This window comes from Lactuca serriola, chromosome 8 (assembly GCF_051521515.1).
Source record: "Lactuca serriola cultivar US96UC23 chromosome 8, Lser_US96UC23_V15, whole genome shotgun sequence".
NCBI lineage: Eukaryota > Viridiplantae > Streptophyta > Magnoliopsida > Asterales > Asteraceae > Lactuca > Lactuca serriola.
In genome coordinates, this window is record NC_136415.1 from 185400312 (window position 1) to 185406627 (window position 6316).

The following is a 6316-nucleotide window of genomic DNA, read 5'->3' on the forward strand; positions in this document are numbered from 1 at the left end:
AGTATTCCAAACTCCAAATAATCACTCAAAAGTTGCGCATAAAAACACACCCCAAAAATCTTCAATAAAACCAAACCCATTAGGAATATATCACTTCCGAACTTCCAAAAGCATCATCTCATGGCTTCAAAACTTCAAGATCACTTCGGTCTTCAAATCCGTGTAATATGAAAAATTCAAGTTTGGATTTCCATATAAAACTTATCCCCCTTTTTATAATCGAAATTTGATTATAAAACTCCAAAGGAAAAAGAATGTGCTCTATTCGGAATTTTTCATGTCAAAACTCCTCCTTAACATGTGGCATAAACTTTGTGCTTCAATCCGGAAAATCCAAAAAATATTGAATTTTTTGCTTTGTTCACGGATCGCCTTTGACAAAATTTCTCAAAAATGGGTAGAACCTGTTGCATCAAAAACAGCCAAATATGCAAAACACACTCCCATTTGCGAAACTGGGTAAAATGTGTAAATTCACACAAACTGCAGGGGCCTGAAATGCACAATCTTCAATTTTCAGCAAAAACAGTCCTTTTGCGAATTCGGGTGAAAAGTGTCAAACATGCGAAATTTGAGTTAATTTGCGAAGTGTAAAATATTCAAAGCTTCAGGGGCCGTTTTCGAAACTTCTTCCCTTTTGTTCTCCAAACATGCGAAGAATAGACCCTTTTCTTCCTTCTTAAATTCGTACGAAATCTCTTGTCAAACAAACAAAACTTTAAGAGTCAGTTTCGTAAATTTGACTTCTTCTTCTTCAATTCATATGTTTCACAGTGACACGCTTCGCACATTCAGTCAAATTCTTCGCACGCTAATCTTCGCAAATCACTTGCAAAAACAGAAGCGAGCACGCTAATCTTCGCAAATCACTTGCAAAAACAGATGCGAAAAAAAAACTTTCGCATGCTGCAACATGAATGCGAAATAGATTTTGACCTTACTTGCGAATTGGCCAAAGCACATTATGCGAACCTGATTTTGATATTCACTGCCTTTGTTTCAAAAAATTTCGCATTGATTTCATTCACTCATATGTGAAAATCCAAACCCAATCGTTTTATTATGCGAACTCAACTGAGACCTAAATCACGACTTTGTATGCGAACATTCTTGGCCTTCAAACCAATTCATTTCTTTCATTTTTTTTTATCTTCGTTCCTCATCAAGATCGTAAATGCGAACTATCATCCATTGATGCGAAAGTCGACTCCATAAATCCCACAACGAACTCCAATTTAGACATCGACACATCAAAACATAATTTCTTACCAAGTCGATCTTTCCCAGTTCGTTCCTAACTATCGATTCGCAACTCCAAATCATCAATCGACAGCACCAAATTCGAAATTAGACTCAAATCAGGCTAGATTTTGATTCTTTCAACTCCAAAATAACTTGTAACTATTGATTTCAGCGAACAATCCACTGATTCATCTCTTGAATTCCAACTTTTTTACAGTTTGACTTTTTAGAGTCAACGAACCATAAACACAAAATCGAAAATTTTAATGGCGATTTTTAGATCAAAAAGTGATTTTATCACTGTTCTTCACCATATTTAAGTGTTCTTGGTCAAGTTCATCAAAATCAAAAACTCGATTTTACGATTTCTACACTTGAAACTGAATACAATCGATTTTGTAATACTACAAATCTCATATGAAATCGATTTAACAATTCCAAATTATCATCCAACACTAATCGATTAAAAGAAATGAGAAATCAAGAATAAGAACTCAAGAGTAATCGATTAAAGGAACTCATAGTACAACTGAATAAAGCATGCATACAAGTTAATTTATGAACATCAGATTTTTAGAGTGAGAACAAATGACGTCGAATCAAAACAAATATAAGCGGGCATAAGATAAACCGATTATAAACAATATTGGATTGCAATTTGCGCTCAAATCATTTATGAACAGTAACAGATTACCATTTTGAACAAGGAATGGATGAAATTTTGGGCTAAATCAAGAGTAATTGGGCTTATGAATTGATAACACGAACAGTCACTCAAGATTGGGTAAAAATGACATGAACAGTAACACTCAATGTGATTATTTGGGCTTGAATCAATGAACAATAACCACAAATCAGTTTTAGGCTTGATCAAAAAAATTATTGGATCATCAACGGGGTTTTTTAAAAAAAAATTGATCGAATGTGTCAAAACGATCAAAAATCAAGAACGCAGCGCACGAATCAAAAAAGTCAAGAGAGATCATAGAGAGAGACTCACCAAAATTGATCAAATTGTGACAAAAATTGCCAAAACGAGAATCGTTCTTCAAAAATCACCTTGATCTTGAAGACTCGCTCTGATACCAATTGTAGTGACAAAGAACATGGTTTGGCATGCGGAATTAAAGCTTGCACAATTGAACATGGTGATTTGGGTGTTTAAGAGATATATTGAATGTATATGGTGTTACAAAAAGGACTAGATCTAGACTACATAATTAACACACACTTACACACTCACTTTTACATCTCTCAAGCACACCTCTACAAGTGGTAAAAGCCCACTATTTATAGAGGTATTTACAAGTCTCTCTCTCACTCTAACAAACAAATGGGTCTAAAGGCTAAAGCACCACATGCAAGTGGGTTTTACAAAAGTCAAACATTTACAAAGTAGTGAATGAATAACTTTGTACCCCAACAACCTTCCAAGTCTGGAGTATTGAAAAAGATTCGCAAGACTGAGGTGAGCAGTAAAGGGGTTACCGTTCGCAATATTCCAGCTCCGGTCTCTCCAGGAAAGAAAAGGCAATGAGCTGAAGACGTTGCGAAAAACATGCAACGTACTCTAATAAAAAGACGGAAGCTGGTGGTTCGCAATGAATCATCTGATGAAGAGATAGTTCCAGAAACAACACTGGTGTCTTCTACGGTAAATGTTTCCTTACCAATCATTTCCATTACCCCTACTTCGCAAATATCTACCACAACACCACTCACAGAACCACTCGAAATAGTCACTACCAAATCAGTTTCTGAGGAGGTACCTATTTCTGATACGGTTGTCAACGTATCTGATACGGAGGCACCTATCACGAGTATTGCAACCACTTCACCAATCACCTTACCCATTTCTTTACCACTTGTTTCATTTCCCTCTACAACTCTATCCACAACCTCATCAATTTTTGATCATCCACTTCAAAACCCATTTACAACCCTTTTTCCCTCATAATCACCAGAAACTCCTCAACCTTCGCAACCTTTATCTGATAATGAAACTGATGGAGGAGCCTTTGGAGGAGTACTTGAAGACATTCATTTTGATTCAGAGGAGGAGGATATTCCTGATCATATGCTTATGACAGGAAAGCAATTTAAAATCCTGAATCATAAGTTGAATGCCATTATTCAGTCACAAGCTGATTCTGGCAAAACGTCTTCTATCTCAGCAATGGAGGTTGATATAATGCTTAAGGGTGCTGAGAAGCGTATAATGGAGAAGGTTGATCAGTCTGATAAAAATAATGAGCTTCACATTAAAGCTCAAGGGAGTAATTTTTCTTCAGTGGTCTAGGGCTTGAAAACAGTTGCAAAAGAACGTCATGTTCTCTTTGTACAAGATGTGAAGAAAGTTCGGGAGGATGTCAACTTTAAGCTTCAAGAGTTGAAAACTGAACTTGCGAAGGAGCTCAGGGATATTACTTCTCAACATGTGGAAGTTCAAAAGAAGATTGATGTGGTTGCTACAGAAGTGAAAAAGGTTACTGTTGTCCCTATTCTTAAAGCTAATCACAAAGAAACCCAGGAGAAGTTTGACCAGCTGATCAAATTGGTGACTGAGCTGAAAACCGTGGTTTCGCAATCTTCATCTACACAAATTCTCACACTTGAGTTCTTGTCTCTAAAGGTTAATACTTTAGAAATAGCAATTCAGAAAGCTCTTGCACCACTTGCAAATTTTACCTCTTTACTATCGAAAAGTGCCCCACCTGCTTTCACAGGGGTGCAAGGGGGAGAGAATAATTCAAGTAAAGAGGAGGATGCGAAGACAATGGGAAAAGTTATATCTACCCAGCTTAAATCTACTCTTCCAATACTTACGAAGCCAATTTCCTCAACTACAATAATCACAAGACCGATTTCCAAAGGAATTTCGATTGGGGAAAAAGAAGGAGGTTCGAGTTCAAAACCTCAATCAGATGTTGTGGGAAAAGGAAAAGGGATATTGTACAAAAACTCGAAGGAGGAAAAGAAAGCTGAGGCTGAGGCAGAGTTGGAAAGGATGAGGCAAGTGCAAAGTATCATGAGGCAAAGGGCAAGTGATCCTCCTACGATGAACAAAGGAGATCCTGTGAAGCTGTACTCTTATGAAACCATAGAGTCAAAAGTTGTGGGGAGGGAAATGTATGAATTCGAGAAGAAGCGAAAAAGGAGTTATGATATTGCGAATTCAGACAATTGTCAGCTAGATTTTTCAATCAACGAAATGCTCTTCATTACTTCACAATACAAGATAAGCAAGAAGTTTGATAATCCTGATGATTACATACACATGAAAATCAGATTTCATGCTGTATTGCGGAAGAATCCGGTTGAAGTTTGGTCTTTATTAAAGATCAAAAAGGTGTTAACAATCAAGAAAGATTCGATGTTTGAAGACATGCTTCAAAATTTCCATTACTTTGTTATTCGAGCCGACAACAAGCAGTATGCCTTCACTATAGCTGATTTTCCTCTGATGAGCTGCAACGACTTGATTCAAGTGGCTCTGATTTTGAAGCATATGGAAGAGAATAAGCTCAAAGGCTTTGAGACTGAAGTGTTCAAGATAGGCTTCTCACATGTTAAGACATACATCGACAATTACTTCAATTGTTTGGCTTTTACTGATGTAGAATTGGCGACTGTGTTGAGAAGAGAAGTGAATGTTCCTTGGGAAGAAACCTTATCCCAATCAGCATTAGCAAAATATGTTGTTGGGGAAATATGCCTGAAACCTTTCGGCATGGTGTTTTCACGAAAAGATACGAAGGGGAAGCCCAAGAAATTCTTGTTTAAAGTCTCAGAAGTGGAAAGATATACTTCTTCGCAATATACACACTTTATTGTTCGTATGAACAATTGCAAGAAGAACAATGAAGGTGACAAGAAGGATCTCAAGAAGGTGATTTCCTGGTATGGAGAAGTACGAAAGGCAATTCACTCTGTTGTTCAAAAGCTTATGGATTGAATAGCTTCGACTGTTTACAAAGGGGGAGATTGTAGAAGCAAAATTGTAAAAGTCGAAAATTGTGTTTGTATAGTTTCGCATCTTTATGTTATTTTACTAAGTCAATTTTGTGCGAAGTGTAATGTTTAGACTTAGTATATTTTTTGTACACTCATGTTCCCTATAAATAGGGACTGAGGATAGAAGTAGAGGATAACTTTCTGAAACGCAAATATCCTTTCTGCTTATTCTATAATCAGTCTTCATCAATATAAGATCTGATTAATATTTACTCTTCGTGTTCTAACTTTTCAATCACTCAAATCATATTTTCTTTCGTAAATCTCAATAACAATTCTCATCACCCGGTAATCGATGCACATGCGGAAAGATCCATCCTTCTTCTTTACGAACATGACTGGCGCTCCCCAAGGTGAGAAACTCGGTCTGATGAATTCTTTATTGAGTAGTTTGTTTAACTGACTGGATAATTCTTGCATCTCAGCTGGCACTAGATGATACAGCGACTTAGCTACTAGGGTAGCTCCGGGAATTAAATTGATCCTGAACTCGACTTGTCCTTCTGGTGGGACTCCTAGAAGATCTTCAGGGAAGACATCGGGAAAATCGCAGACTTCTGGAATGTCTTTGAGGTCTTCCGCTTCTTTTTCCTTATCTACTACGTGGGCTAAGAAGGAATGGTACTCCTTACACAGGTATTTCTGAGCTTTGATGCAAGAGATGATCTGTAAATTGGTACCGATTTTGTCACCATAAATGACAAGAGTCTCGCAATTTGGCAGATTTAGCCGAACGGCCCTCTCGTGACAAAGTATATCGGCATGGTGTAGGCTTAACCATTCCATACCGATGATGACATGAAATCTCTTTATAGTGAACGACATTAGATCGATTTGAAATAAATGTTCGTTTAGAGTTAGTGTGCAGCCTATGTACATATCGTTTGTGCTTTTTGTTCTATCGTTTTCCATTTCTACTGTAAATATCTTATTGAGTGATTGAGGGTTCTATTTTAGTAGGTGTTTGAATTTATGACTCATGAAACTCCTCTCCGCACCACAATCAAAGAGTATGCATGCATAAGCATTATTAAGGAGAAATGTACCCGTAACCACCGTG